Below are 15,506 nucleotides of genomic sequence, written 5' to 3'. Positions count from 1 at the left end.
CATTTCTGAAATTTCAGGACATTTCTGGGATTTTAGGACATTTCTAAGATTTTTAGGACGTTGCGAGGAATTTTGGTAATTTCTAGGATTTTAGGCTATTTCAAGGACTTTAGGACATTAAGGAGGACATTTTTGGGCCATTTCTAGGATTGGCATTCGCCAACACTAAAATGCATAACATAATATCTAGAATTTTTTATGGCATATCCATTACTTTATGACAGAAATACCAAAGAAAATGAGAAAATACAAATGTAATCAAAAGTTTTATAGTTTGTTTATAGTTAATGTAGAATAAGCTACTTTATAACTTATTTTGTAATTGATTTGTACTGACTATTGTAAAAGAAAGAAAGAAAGAAAGAAATTATGAAGGAGACAAGACTGTCTCACCCTAACAAGTGCAATAATACATAATAATGCAAAAAGTCCAGGTATAATTTGTATTTGAATACAATTTTATTTGTTGTTTTTTTAAATTTTTTTTTAAATTAAGTAATGACTTATGAATATTTATCAGAGTTTTATTTTTCTCACCATGTTCTTGAGCTTTTCTGTGAAGGCTGCATTTGGCTCACGACACCAAATCCGTCCATCTGAACAGGTCATCTAATCAGAGTTTTGAAAGCTCATAATAAGCAGGGGAAACTTGCCAGAATAACAATCTAGTTCCAATCTATCCACTTGTCTCTCCGTGAAAACTGAAAAAAAACCCCAACTTTTTCCAAGATGCTGTCACTTGTTACTGTCACTTCTCAAAAGACCAAACAACTGCGGTAATCTCACCATGCTGGCAGAGTTTCACACTTACTCTTATACAAACAAGAATGGCTGCTGAATACCAGCCTCAGTTTCTAAGAAAAAATGACAGAAGAATATAAATATGTTTTAGGAGTCTCATTAAAGCCTAAAAATAAAACATTTATGCACTTAAAATGTTTTAAACGTCACATAATCTGCCTTTTCTGATGTGTTTTGACCTCTGGATGATTGTGTGATTCAGAGTGTGACTAATGACGGGTCGGCAAGAGGAGCTCTTCAAACCAAATGTTATTTTGGTAAAGGACTGTTAGGTAACGTCAGAAGTTTTCCATAAGTGAGTGTGAATAACGTAGAGAACAGAGTGCTTTTTGAAGTTGTGTTGGGGATGCTTTAAGTAGATATTTTACAAAATGTCCAAGATTTTTGTGTAAATTTCCAATTTAACACTTTGAAAGCTAGAAGGACATCCAGTTTTCCTGTGCTGTGTTTAGGTGCCTCTCACAAGCATTTAAACTTTTGAAACAAGAACAAATTTCCTTGGTTTCTTTTGAAAACATGGCTTTAAAGGCAATAAGCAATTTAGCAAGAGAAGTCCCACAAATTGCAAGAAATCAGGGAAAGCTGACATGAAGATAACCTGAAAATTACTTTCCTTTTTTTTCTTTGTTTTAGAGACAAATTATTAGAAGTAATAATAATAAAACATTTTTAAAAATCCAGAAAACAACAACAGTAATACTAATAATAAAAATAATAACAGTGATGATGATGATAATTACTCTTATTAACTATTTTATCTATATATTTATTGTTTTTTAACCTTATTCATTTATTGATTTATTTATGTACCTTGTTTTCTTCCTTATTTCATATAATTTTCTTGCAACTCATATCTTGTAACTTCTTCCTTTGTTTTTTTTTTTTTTTTTTTAAGGAAATCAAGCAAATTTACTCAGGTCTCAAAGTTAACTGCACTTGCAGACAAAGTTTTATAACCCCAGGATTATGGGTTTATTTCTCTAAATTAGATAAAATCACATATAAACCAAATATGTTTTTACCCTCAAAACATGATGATAAAACATGACAAGACAATAAATAAACAGACAAAATATTTAGCATTTTTAGGGTATAAAGCCTCTTATTTTCCCCATAAGACTTTGACCATTTTGTGCATCTTTCTAAACGCCCAACATGTGGACATCTCCAGGTTTCTCAAGGCTTTCTCCACCCTCGTATGAATCTCCCGAGCGTCGTCTTGACGATGACAATGAGGGATCACTTTCATCCTCCATTTTCAGATTGTGTTAGAGTGACCACAAGAGGACAAAAGCCTGCATTAATACTGTACTCTGTGAAGCGGCCGGGGAAGGAGGGGTCCAAGTCAAGCCTCGTCCTTTCCACGTTCTGTTTTTTTGCCGACTATTTTTTGAATATTTAAAGCGTTTCAGAGAGAGAAATTTGACTCCAATCACAGTCACAGTCAAAAAAAGCTCAGGTGTGTTGGGTTAGACCAATCAGGTGTGTTTGTTTTAAGTCATTGGACACTTTTGAGGAGTTATTCTGTTGAGAAAGCACCACTTTGCTCTTTGATTATAAAAATTGACGCCAAATCGTGTTATTGTTGAATCATTGAAGCTGCACTAAAAACATCTCAACTTGATGTCACATAAACTGTATTGGCGCTTTAGTTGCAGATTTTGGTGGGGATGCAAAATTATTATTATCAATTAAATTTAATTTAATCATTAATAATAACGTGAAATTGTCTTCCCCAAAGTACATGAAAGAACACTGTAAAAATAAACTGTTTTAACTTAAGAGTTAGTAACAGTAAGCTGAGGGGAAAACTGGGGAAACTAATGGGTACTAAAATAAAATCAAGGAATCTATTTTTTTAAAATCTAATCTATAGTTTACCTATAATATAATCTATACCATGCAGGACTATTTGTTACAGTTTGTAAACACCAGTAAACACAACATGCCAAACACGCCAAACTTACATTCACACTTGTTTGGTATTTCTCTCTATTTGCAAATCTGCATTTTTTCAGCACTGTGTTTTTTTGGATGTTGTTTACATTCTAACTCCTATTTGCTACCTTTATTATAAAGCCCCAACTTGCCCACTAACACCCCAAACACATAAAATAAGAGGAAACATACAGGCAGAGTGAAGAATTGTGCAGAAAAATACACCTCCACACACTTCTTGTGGGTCAAGTGATGATTGAGCGGGGTTACATCTGTGTGAGTCTGCACATTGTTTTTATGGAAAATCCCGCACAGAATATTTTTACGTTTATACGCTTAAACATACATACCTCCACGGTATTAGCAGCTACACGCAAACCTCCACATTGTATCACTTCTCTATCATTTAATCACTGGTGTGGTGCAGTGAATATATGGGGCCGTCTGTGGCTGGAATCAAATCTGTATTAGTGATATCCATCTCTTATTTTTGTTGTATTAAAGGGACAGCTCACCCCAAATTTAAAAAAAAAATGATCTCACCTGTAGTGCTATTTATCAATCTAGATTGTTGCAGTGTGAGTTGCTGAGTATTGAAGATATCGGCTGTAGAGATGTCTGCCTTATATAATAGAGCTAAATGGCACTCTGCTTGTGGTGCTCAAAGCACCAAAATATAAATCTGAAAAACTCAACAACTGTGTGTCTTTCCAGAAATCATGACCTGGTTACTGAAGATAATCTACAGACCTTGTTGTGAGCAGTTTCTACACCTGCCAAACGTGTCACCACAGAGAAGGAAGCGTGCATCTACTCATGGACACGTGAGATGTAAACATTAATGGCGTCCTCCTCGTCTGACTTGTAACATTAAGTAGCTCAGTGTTGTTATACAAAGCAATACATGCACGCCTCCTTCTGTGCTGTGATTTGGTTGGTGGGTGTAATTCTAACACTTTCTCATCATGAGTTGCCACACTTTGCTGCTTTGCATTGCTCTTCCACGTCTACATATTACATTCTAGGTATACTTCTGGGTCTGCTATTTACATCATGGGACGCTGCTACCGTGACGTCAACACAAGCACATGGTGGGATTACACTGCACATGGTTATGTTTAGGCAACAAAAACACACGGCAATCAACACTGGGAAGTCAACAAGTGCACATGCTGGAATGGACGATAAGGTTTAGGCAAAAGAGGCACATGGTAAGGTGTAGAACAAAAACATCACATTCAGACAAGAAATGAACACCAGCCTACGACATGAGAGTCCAGGGTTTGTTGGATCAATCCACCAACACTCCTACCCATCATATAGGCACCTTTGTGCTCTTTATATAACGTCTTTACCGGCAACGTTTCAACCTGACACCGTCCAGCAGCGTACCATGTCAAAAATGACAGGTTCTGTTCAGACGTGTTCTCAACTGACGGTATTATGCTGCCATGGCAGGTAAAATAACACACCATGGACACCACGGACACCGCAAACGGTTCTGTCTGGCTGGTTTTCAGCTGACAACAAACCGTGACATACCATGTGAAAGGCGGCTTTTAGTTTCAGAATATCACGCCGAAAGCACCGCAAAAGCGGCAGTATTTGACAACTTTGGATTGAGAATGTGCTGATAGTTCGGTAGTAAACAAATAGTTCCTACATGACTGAATTACATAACCCTTGTCCTGGCAATTTTCCAAGAGCTAAAAGTTACATACAAGTGTAACTTAGTGGGAAATTATTTAGGGAAATTTCCTGGAAATAGGGTTGCAGCCATATGAAAGTAGTTGGTTATCATATTGTGTACATTTACTTATCTATAATATAAAAAAAATACAGATGGGCGGAGAATCTCACCTTTATTTTAGTTGTTTTCAAAAGTGGAAGGTTTTACACATATTCCCATTTAAATAATGGTTTCACGTTTCAATTATAGTAACAAAACGTTACCAAATTTAACCCTCTGTTTTCATTCTGTAATACTGTGATGTTGTGATATTTTCTAAAGTGGTTCATACCATGAAAATCTCATACCGTTGCAACCCTACCTGTAAATTTGTTTAAAAAAAATGAGGTGTCACACAAAGTTTGATGGAGTAACCTTAGATGGTTTTAGGACCTAAAATGAGCAGCATTATTACCTAGTGGTGTAACTGGTCAGTAAAAAGTGCAGTTATCACCAGGACTGAAAAATAAGTGAAACACTTCACAGTCATGAGTTCTTTGTGCACGCCGGCCAACATTTTATCGGAGTCGCTGCCAGATATTTCAAAATGGTGGACACTTGCCTCGGGACTGAACTCATTTTCATCGCTGGATCCTGTGTGTTGTGTTGCATGATAACAACGATGACACAATTCCTAAGCAGCGATGGGGGAAGCCTGCCATATACAAACATGAGTCAGGTTACTGTAATGTGTCTGTCTGCGCACCACTTCCAGCGCAGAGGACAGACTGCTCAGCAAAGGACTGAACTCTGTCCAACAGCTCTGAGCGTCATGCTCGGGCACACTGTGATCACACCCCTCCTACACAACACAGGCCTAAACGCCGCCCCCCCCTAAATACATACACACATTTGGTCATGCCACCTTGAAAATTACCATATCATTCCACATTCAGCAATCACAGACTTCACGTAGGTAGGGCCACATAATCACAGCAAGGACTTGTAAAAGCAATCAGGGCCTCATCTGCATAAACCCAAAAATCAGCAGTCATGTGAAGTCACAAAACGCCACTTACAGTAATGTGCCTCTCAGAATTAACGAGCAAAACAACAGCAAGGAACTGGGAACATCACATCCACTCCTACGCAGGCAGGATGGCACTTCAGTTTTAAAGTTATGTAACAGTCCAATGGTGTGAGATTACATTCACTTTGCCCTCAGAGGGGAGACAAGAGATCAAAATACTCCAAAATATGAAGTCTGAGTGGCTAATTGAGCATTGTTCTGGCTGGTGAAGGTGCAGCTCTGCCAGGTGCACAGCTGACATTAAGACTGTTTACAAAAAAGTCAATTTTAGGCATTGAAACAACAGCTGAACTTCTGCTGAAAAGAACCAAACTTTAAGGCTTTTGTCTTCTTTGAACAAAAGGCAAAACGGTGCTGAAATGCTTCCAAAAAGTCATAATTTAATTGAAAAGAAAGGCGACAACAGCTCCTGTGACAACTTGAGCACAAACCTGTGGCTGGCAGTAATTAGAATTTCTTGAACACCTACACTTTGCCTTCGATGCCAGTTTTGAACAAACAGAAAAACTCATTTCTGAAAGCAAAAAAAACCCCTTTAATTTAAGTCACCATTTTGGCTTTGCACAAGCTCCACGTGACACCTCCTGTTGCCCTGATCACTAATTGATTAATTGGCAGAGCTTGCATGTCAAAGGGACACATATGCATGAATCATCGAGCAGCATTGTTTACCAAGACGTCCCCTGCCGACCGGAAACTACGTTAAACAACAAACGCCAACGCGCTTTGAACTTGAGAATTGAAAGAGACCTTCAAAGGGAGGAGAAAATATTAATACAGATACAGTGTTGCCTGCAGGCAGCCCGCATGTGCCAACTCTGCAGGAACTCCCGCTGCATTTCTACTTCACGGAATCTATTTTTTAAAGCCTGACAAATACTTAGTGGTTTTTTTTCTTGACGCAAATTCAAAAAAAGGAACTTACCTTCTCTATGAAGGTGGGAACAGGTGCTGCGCGCCGCTGCGTGTGGTCTGCTGCCTAATTAGGCGTCCGAGAGAGTTTTTTATTTAGTGGTTATGTATGGAGACAGTGCTCGAGCCGCTGAGTCCGAGCACCATGCTGTGGGAACACGGGCTTGTCAAGAAAATGCGCACAACACTGGTGACAAGGCGGAGGAGCGCATTTTTAATTCTGTCTGAGCATCTGAAGTGATACACAGTCACAGCACAGACACTGAGTGTGTGTGTGTGTGTGTGTGTGCCCCCCTCCCCGCCCGCCTCCCCGACTCTGACACACACATACCAAATCACATTATGAAAAATGTTAATTTTATTAGTAAGTTAGAAAATAATAAAATAGCAAGAATTCGGTGTGATATTCCCGTGGGAACATTTAAAAAAAAAAAATGTGCATATGTGTGTGTCTTAAATCTCATGACGAATATTACAGTGATATCATAAAGTACTACAAAAACTTCATAATGGACCATAGAAACAATAGGCTATTAACGCTTAAAAATGACGATCATTAAGGATCATTATTTAAAACATTATATAAATCTGACTATTACAGAAACAGGAAAACTGTAATAGAAAATATCAAACAAACATGATAAAAAATGCCCCCCAAAAGGTGTATTAAAAGGATCTATTTATCATAATTTTAATCCAATTACATAAAATACTTATATATAACACTCGAAGGTGGGAGAAATCAGCAAAGGGTCTTAAAGTGCTAATTGAATCATTTTGCATTCATCTAGTGAGGCATATTTATCAGAAATATCACAATCATCTCACACTTTGACCATGAGAAAGCTGTTAGACGCGTCATTTAACCGGAACTGGACTTTGACGCACGGTGCACTTTTTTTTTGATGAGCTATTTCTGGACTGCTGCATCCAGTTTTTTTTAACAGGTGTAGGATGTAGTTCCGCTGCTGCGCGCTGGAGGACGCCACAGGCCGCGTTTAGAGATCATATACAGGGCTGAGTAACCGCTGTGGTGCGCTAGAGTGAAACTTTATGGCTAGAAATAAAGGACAGAGGGTTTCATACTAAGTGAGCAAAACTTTATTTATGTAGTATATATCATTAGGTACAATTTACAGACACAAAACAAAGCCATAAAAGTCAATCATATCTATTTAAACTCAGAATAATAGCTCATAAAGTAATAGATACAAAGACATTTGAGTCAGAACTGATAAAAAACATGGGTTCAAATTAATCAATATAATAATACTAAAAGTAGACCCCTCATGCATTAAAATAGAAAAAAAAAATACACAAGTAAAATTACCAAAATGAGATAAAATAATAAATAACAAATAAATAAATGTAAAAGCACACTTGAGTTAAAACCAATAAATAAAAATAATAAATTCAATTAAATGAAGTAAAATAAAATTAAATAAAATAATTTTTAAAAAAAAAGTTAAACAGAGGGACATAGGAGCCGATGCACTTCCTTTATTTGTTTATTTATTTATATTAATGTGTATGGACCAGTCCGTGATTTTGAAGAAACTTAATTTATGATTAATTGATTAGTTATTTAAAGAAATTGACCTTTAGAAAGAATAAGCAAAACCACAGTAATGTAACTATGTACATTTACTCAAGTACTGTTTTTGAGTACAAATTTGAGGTACTAATTCAGGTGGCTATTTTCTTTTACTGGCATTTTGTTGGAAATGTTGTACTTGTGCTACACTTATTTGACAGCTTTAGTGATTTGTTACTTTACAAATTAATATTTTTGCAAAAAACACCATCAAAATATCTTATAAAATATTGTGTGTTGTTATAAATTAAACTACCCAACAGTTTATACAAGTACAGCTGAAACAATAAGCCCTTTAACTGATTAGTTGTTCGACAGAAAACTGATCAGCAACAATTTTGACAAACACTTGAGTCATAAAAGAACACAGATAAGTGGACAAACAGGGACTGCAAAAAGAAAGAAGAAATAAAATCATTTGAAAAGAGGAAGACATAAATTTTAACAAAGTAACAAAAGGACAAGGGGAAGGCGACACAAAAAGCGAGAGGAAGGAAGGAAATTAAAATAAATAAACGTAGGGCAGGATCTGTTTTGGTTTGGATGCATTTCAAGCGAGCTTTTACAGGATGGGTTTGGTTTAATGTTATAGATTCTTTGTATTCATGCACACACAAACATGCACACTCCCATATACACATTCATGTTACCCTAGTTACATGCTCATATTTACATTCACATGTGAGTTGCGGCATTAGTTCACTGGAAGCAGGACAGATCTGAGAATTGTGAATATGTTTTATTCAACATTTTCTTTTCTTTTTTTTTTCCAGAGCTGATTGTTCCTCCATTGTTATCTATTGTGGTATTGGTCTTAACCATTGTGAGCATAGACTGTGAATACTGTGTACAAAAATGAAGCCAAAATATCCTGGATGCTGCCGCTGCTATCATGCACTCATGACCTCATTTGGAGCCAGCCCAGAGGAAAGAAAAATTCAAAATAAGATCTCCTCTTTGTCCAGCCTTTGTCCCATAGACATAACTGAGCTTCATTTAATATCAATATGAAACCATTTTCTCATATTTCTTATATTAATTTCCAGAGAAATAGTCGTCCTTTGTCTCAGTCTGATCCTAATTTAAGATCTTAAAATGCTCTTCTTTTTTCTCATTCACTGCACCAATTGTTGTGTTTGAAATAATCCGCTCTTGAGATAACATTTAGATCCAAAAGATTACTTAACTGTCTTATTAATTTACAATTTCAGAATTTCATCTTTCAGGGATCAAATTCAAGTCTCAACTCTGTGTAATTTATCTGTTCTCAGACTTGTTTCACTTCTGAGAAGCCCATGAGCACAGCAATTGTTCTTATTTCTCCTAAGGGGATTTAGGTGAAACAGATCAGAATTTAGTAATATCCAAATAAGAAGCTGAATTATTTCTGATGAGACACTGCACAGTAGTGATCACTGCAGTGTTGTAGATTATATAAATAATTAACATAGCCACCCTGATGCCACCCATTGGTTCAATGATTCCCGTTTTGAAGCCTTAATTTTGACATTTTAGCCATTGCCATCTTGCGTTTTGGAGACAGAAGCAAAGAAATAGAGGTACTAACAGCACCAAAACAGTCTCTGTATATATTAAACAGGACAGCCGACAGTGCATTATGCGTGCGACCCACCATGAGATATTTAAAAAGCAGCTAGCAGCAATTAGTGGCTAACTCAAAGAAGAATAGGGGCATCCAAAAATGTTCGCATATTGGAAAAAACACTAAGATTCGGGAGCTCCTTACCCACCAAGCAGAGGATGAGATCAGCTGCCAAGATGGTAAATGATTGGTATTGACGTGTAATGCCACTGAAGGGCATGTTATATGTCACATAAGTGACTTCCGCAATACCAGCATGCTGTCTGTTATCAAACATGGGAGTGACATGATGCTGCTTTTCTTTTGGCTCTGTGTAAAACTGCAAAGGTAGCATAAAGAAGGGACTTTGTGGCGGTCCTATAGCACGATCTCTGTGTAAAAAGATCTTATGTTTCTTGTTTTTACACAGTGGACTCTTGTGGATGAATGGGAGAAAATTCCTGCAGCCAGGTTTAAATATCTTGTGGAAATCCTGTTGTAGCAGCATCTTAAAAGGCCCGTTTTTTGAATAAAAGGTTCAGTAGTAGGATATGGGTGTCCCCATACTTTTGGCCATATAGTTACTGTGCTTTAGGATGAGCTCAGACTCAAAAGACTTGACTCTTTCTTTCTGTTCCTATGCTAATTTCACGCCACATTATTTTATATCTGCTCAGATTGAATCTTAAATGTGACAATGTCTCCTGCTGTGCACATTTCTCATTATTAGTCGTTGTGTTTGCTGTGTTTGTTGATGCTCTGCCAGCTCCAGATGTTGTTTGCTGTCTGGCAGTGGATCATAATTCTCTGGGCCGCTGCCACGCATCTTATGACCACACTCGCTCCCCTTTCATTTAATCGGGTTTGTTTTTTTGTTCCCAGTCAGACTTGTTTTTCTTGTCATTTTCATGCCTCTCTGGACTCATGGTTGCAGATGATGAGTGTAACTGTGAAATCCTGCCGTTTGAAAATGATGACAATGACACTTACACAGTGATGAGTGGCATGAGTGACGGAGTCTACAGTTCTCATGTTTTCCTCTATTCAGTTCGTTGTTCTCCTTTTTTTCTGACCTTGAGACCCTAAAATTAACATTTTTTGACGCATTATGTTAAAAATCATTCACGGCCAAAGCTGATGACGTAAATAAAAACCTTTAGAAACTATAAGAGACTCTTGTTCCCTGTAAGTAGTACCACAATACGTCATTCTCTCTAGAAACTTTCTAGGAAATAATGGCGCCATAAAATGAAGCGTGAAATGCTGATTAAAGACAAAATAGAGCATGAGATTCAGTTGAAAACTCCCAAAAAAGCTGTTAAGTGGACCTTGTGTTTAGGTTATTTACTCACACATAAGTGTAAGTGCTGTTTCAAATCTCCGACTGTGATGCCAGGAATACACGTCTGCTGGAGAAATACTGAGTCCTTTAGCTATTCATTCATTTCATGTTTCTTGTTGTCCTAAAAATAAACAGATATAAGTCTAAAATTTTGAGAATAAGCCAACACTAGTATTGAAGTCTGGCTTTGAAGAGAGCACTGTTAAGTCTCAAATAAGCATTGGTGAGTTTGAAATAATAAGGTTTTTCAGTAAAAATGCACGGGAAGCATAGGACTGGATAAAGGAGACTTGGATTATACTGCAGTTGTGTGATTTTGTAAACAGATGTTTCAATATAGTTTTGCTGTTATTAAACATGGTTCCCAATCAATCAATAAATCAATCTGTTCGCCATTTTTGGAGACATGTGAGACAGTTTTCTTCACAAATTCAAGGTAACAAGAGTTCTTCTGAACAATTGTGGATCACCAAAGTCAGTTGGATTTCCTCTGAGGATCATCAATGTCTCTACAAGATTTCATGGTAATCAGTCTAATATCAGTTGAAATATTTCAGCCAGGACCAAAGTGGTGGACTGACCAGCAGACAGTCAGACAGACGTTGCAGTCCTCTGAGCTTTGCCGCCACCCTGCCTAAAAATACAGATGTGACCTCAGTGTCTGCAATGGTGACTGTAGCTAATATTGACTCTATCTGTATTTTGAGGCTAAATTACAAAATTGCAGGCTCAAAATTACAGTGTTTCAGCCCTGTCAGCAACAACAGACACTTTGATATCTCTAATAGCAATACTGATGATGATGGAAAATGTTACAGTATATTTACTGTAACATTTTCCATCATCCATTGTGCACTAGCACCTCCACGTATGTCGGGGGTACTGGTGCTCCAGCTAAAGCAGTCATTCCTTTGTGTGAATGTTGGATAATGCACACGGAGAGTTTGGACCCTGGAGCCAGCTATTTAACATAGTGTAGCATTTCCAGCGTCTACAAGGTAGCAGTGGAAGGGACACAAATTCCATGTCATCTTGGTGTACATTATTTGTAGACCAAACCATGTAAATATCATGTACATCCAATGATGATTACCCCTCAAGGCTTTCTTCCTGTTGCCAGTAGGTGGCACCATGACTAATGAATATTGCCATACAGCTGTATTCAGAGCAGGGCCCTTATCCAACGTATGAAGTTTCAGGCAGATTGGACAATGTACACCAAATTTAAAACAATTTCGTGTTGTATAGTGCATCATCCAAATTGTACGCCACACCACGGGACGACTGTAAAAGTTTTGCGCAGACCTTTGTTAACTTTTCATCACCAAGGAGTTGAGAATGGGCACACCAAATTTGAAGTCGATTGGATTAATCCTGTAGGACAAGTTGGCCAAAGTATGAGGCCAGAAATCACAAAAAATCAGCACAAATTCAAAATGGGTCCAAGAGGCTTTTTTGTGTGTATCAGCATGATACATTAGTGTACTGAATTTCGTAGTTGTAGGTGAAACTCTAGGTGAAACTGCCCATTGGGGCAACACATTAGGGGGTGCTGTGGAGCCATTTTATTACGCCTGATTCCAAAACTACCAAAATACGAAATTTTTCACCAGGCTGGACAAGTGTACCAATTTTCATGAGTTTTTAGGCATGGTTAGGCCTCCAAAAATGCAATTCATTTGTTAAAAAAAGAAAATAATAACAATTCCTTGCATTTCAAGAGTCCTCACCGACCTGTGGTTGGTGCGCGGGCCCTCAATACAGAAAGCTACATTTCATGTGCCTTTCTAATAACTAATTTCTGACCAGAAACAGTATCACTGCGAGGTCAGGGTGTCTGATGTGCTTTTTTAATGTCCCATTTTCTCTAGCTGCGGTCGGCTGAACGCCTTCAGGGGAGGAAACTCGGCTTCAGATGTTGTGTGGCTCTCAGTGTTTCATCGCTGGGTGTTTGCCATGTTAGGACAGCTCCCGCGTCTCTTCAATATCTTTCACGTGCCAGATTACTGAAGGCCAGTTCCTCCGTCCCACCGAGTGGAAAAAAAACACTCGTGTGGCAATCTGCATCCACTCGGAAACCAACAGCGCTGGACTAATGCTAATTAATTGGAACACACAAACACACACATGAGTAATGTCTGTTTCCTTCACTGGCCTCTTGCTTTCTCTCTCTGCACACACACACACACACACACACACACACACACACATACATTCATGCCGCCCACAGCCTTTCAGAGTGTGAACTAAAATGGAAGTGATGTGTTGTGGTCTCAACGCTGTGCAAAGCATCTCTGACTCACAGAGAGAGAAATGAGCAGAGACACGGACACTGCTCATGTAAGATACTGTCAGTGTGTGTATGTGTGTGTGTGTGGGGGGGGGTGTCGTTGTGTCAGAAACTGTGTGTAGGCTCACATCATATGCTGTGGGGCGGTCATGGAGACAGGCAAGTGTGTTGCTGTTCAGACCTCTCTGCTTGAAGGTGAGATGACGGATGGACGACAGGTAGCTGCTGCAGTAATAAGTGGCGGTGTGTGTGCAGCAGGAGATGCTGTGTGTCAGGGTGTGCTCGTCCATTTTTAACTTGCACCATCACTACAGTGGAGGTTTAAAGTCCCCTTGCGCTAAAAAATGTGTTTTGCTAATTGTGACTTTAAACGGGTGTTTGAGCTCAATATGGTGTTTGTGCAGATTTGACACTAGAGGGCTGTTTTCACATCCATCTGCTGGAGTGCTAACCTAACGTGGATGCTTAAGTACGTATGAGCACGCTTTTGTAACATCACAACTATGCTCAGTCGCCAGTTTACACCCAAATAAAACAAATGCAATCTAACACAACAGTTCTGCAAGAAATGGAGCCTGTTCTCATTCCTAAGTCATCAGATACTGTCGCTTTTTGAAATGCTTTCAGCGTAAGATCATGATGCCAAAAGTCACCTTTCTTGTCAGCATGATATGCTGGAAACACGCACAGGCGGCGTAACTTGTAAAAGCAGCTGGTTGGAACCTGTCAGGTCTGCAGGAAACGTGGCACGATGGCGTCTGGTTGAAACACTGCTAGTAGCATAACATATGGAGTATGAGGAAGCCTGTGGGAGTTGTGGATGTGCCCAACAAACCCTGGACTTTCATGTGAGAGTCTGGTGTTTGCTTCCCATTAGAATTTTTTTTCACTTGGAGTGACAACGTGTTGGTATCACCTTGCTAAAGCTAGTTTGCAACATCCTAAGATTACTATAGATCATGTTGCATAAATCTTGAAACACCAGCACACAAAGTAATCTAAATCTAAAGCTAATGTATAGCTACATGTTGCCAAATCATCAGTCTACCATGAAAGATTCATCACTTGACTGAGTCTGTCTGTCCACTCGACCATGAAATATACAGATTGTGCAATGAACTGGCAACCACTTGTGCTTCCAGTAACAGCAGCGTTACATGAATGCAATAAAAGGGGAGTGGTTAAATGTTATCAATAAAGCACCTTTAAAGATTTAAAAGATTGAAAGATGACTTGACCTTGAAAACAGTAAATTTGAACAATGCCAGGACAGCAGAGCCAGCTCCATCAACTGAGGAAGACTACATCAAAAGCTCCAGAAAGCTACTAAATGTACCTTGTCTCAACCACTGTTTCCAAGATCAAGAATGAATCTTAAATTAAAATGCTTGTGTGCATGCAAATGTGTCTTTCAGCCAAACCACAGAGGACATACAGAATGTGTAATTATGTGTTTTGCGATGATTTCTATGCAAATATGTCTAATTAATTCTGCAGCGGTATGTTTGCTGCATGACCGACCCACTGATGAGTCAAGCAAACATTGTTCAAACCCAAAGACACCAATTAAATTGGAGAACGCATACAAAAAATGAGACCCAAGACATCTAGGATATTTAAATTTGAGAAAACGGTGCAAAAAACAGATTCTTGGTTTTAAATACAAATATAAATTATGACTGTAACAGTGTTTAATAATATGATCTTTCCAACTTTAAGCAATCTGAGGAAATATAAAAAAACCCTGTATTTTAAGCCGACAAACAGTAGGAAAAAGGAAGTAAATTTGACAATCTTTCAACACCTTTAATGTCTTGAGATGTTTTATAGGATCTTAAAACAATAAGAAGAAGTCAGGCTGCATCCAAACACACGTGCCAACACTCTCACATGCACATTTCCCACAATACCCGGGGGCTGAGCAGCATATGACAACAGGCAGAAGAGCTGACTTGGTCGTCCGTGTCCGCTGCACCCTGTTTATTCCTCTGTCTGTCTGTTTGCCTCCCTTCATCGCAGATCAGTCTGCTGCACGGCTCACTGACGCAGGCGAGCTGACACCTTGTTCACATCTCCTGGACTCAGAAACTGACAGTTGAGTCACACAGTCAGGCCAAACAAGTGGATGCAGGAATGCAGAAGTTTGAGCTGGACCAAAGAGAGCTGAAAGAGTTACGTCGGTTTTATAATTGAAGTTGCAGCTAATCCTCGGTCTAGTCGGAAAGCAGCATGGCACTGTGAGGATCCAGGGTGTTTGCCAAGTGGACAGGATACACAAGGAATGTGAC

General features: G+C 38.6%; 1 protein-coding gene across 2 annotated transcripts in view; it reads right to left on the bottom strand.

The window, feature by feature from the left end:
• Window positions 1–6,665, bottom strand: part of rin1b (Ras and Rab interactor 1b) — a 41,359-nt gene extending 34,694 nt beyond the window's left edge. For both annotated transcript variants that reach the window (XM_088073905.1, XM_042512578.2), the window contains exon 1: window positions 6,424–6,665. The gene's annotated coding sequence lies outside the window, so the exon portion shown is untranslated. The remainder of the gene's footprint in view (window positions 1–6,423) is intronic.
• Window positions 6,666–15,506: the final 8,841 nt, after the last annotated feature.

This window comes from Plectropomus leopardus, chromosome 23 (genome assembly GCF_026936395.1).
Source record: "Plectropomus leopardus strain MGB_pleo_1.0 chromosome 23, ASM2693639v1, whole genome shotgun sequence".
Taxonomy (NCBI): Eukaryota; Metazoa; Chordata; class Actinopteri; order Perciformes; family Serranidae; genus Plectropomus; species Plectropomus leopardus.
This window is presented reverse-complemented; position numbering and strand designations above follow the sequence as displayed.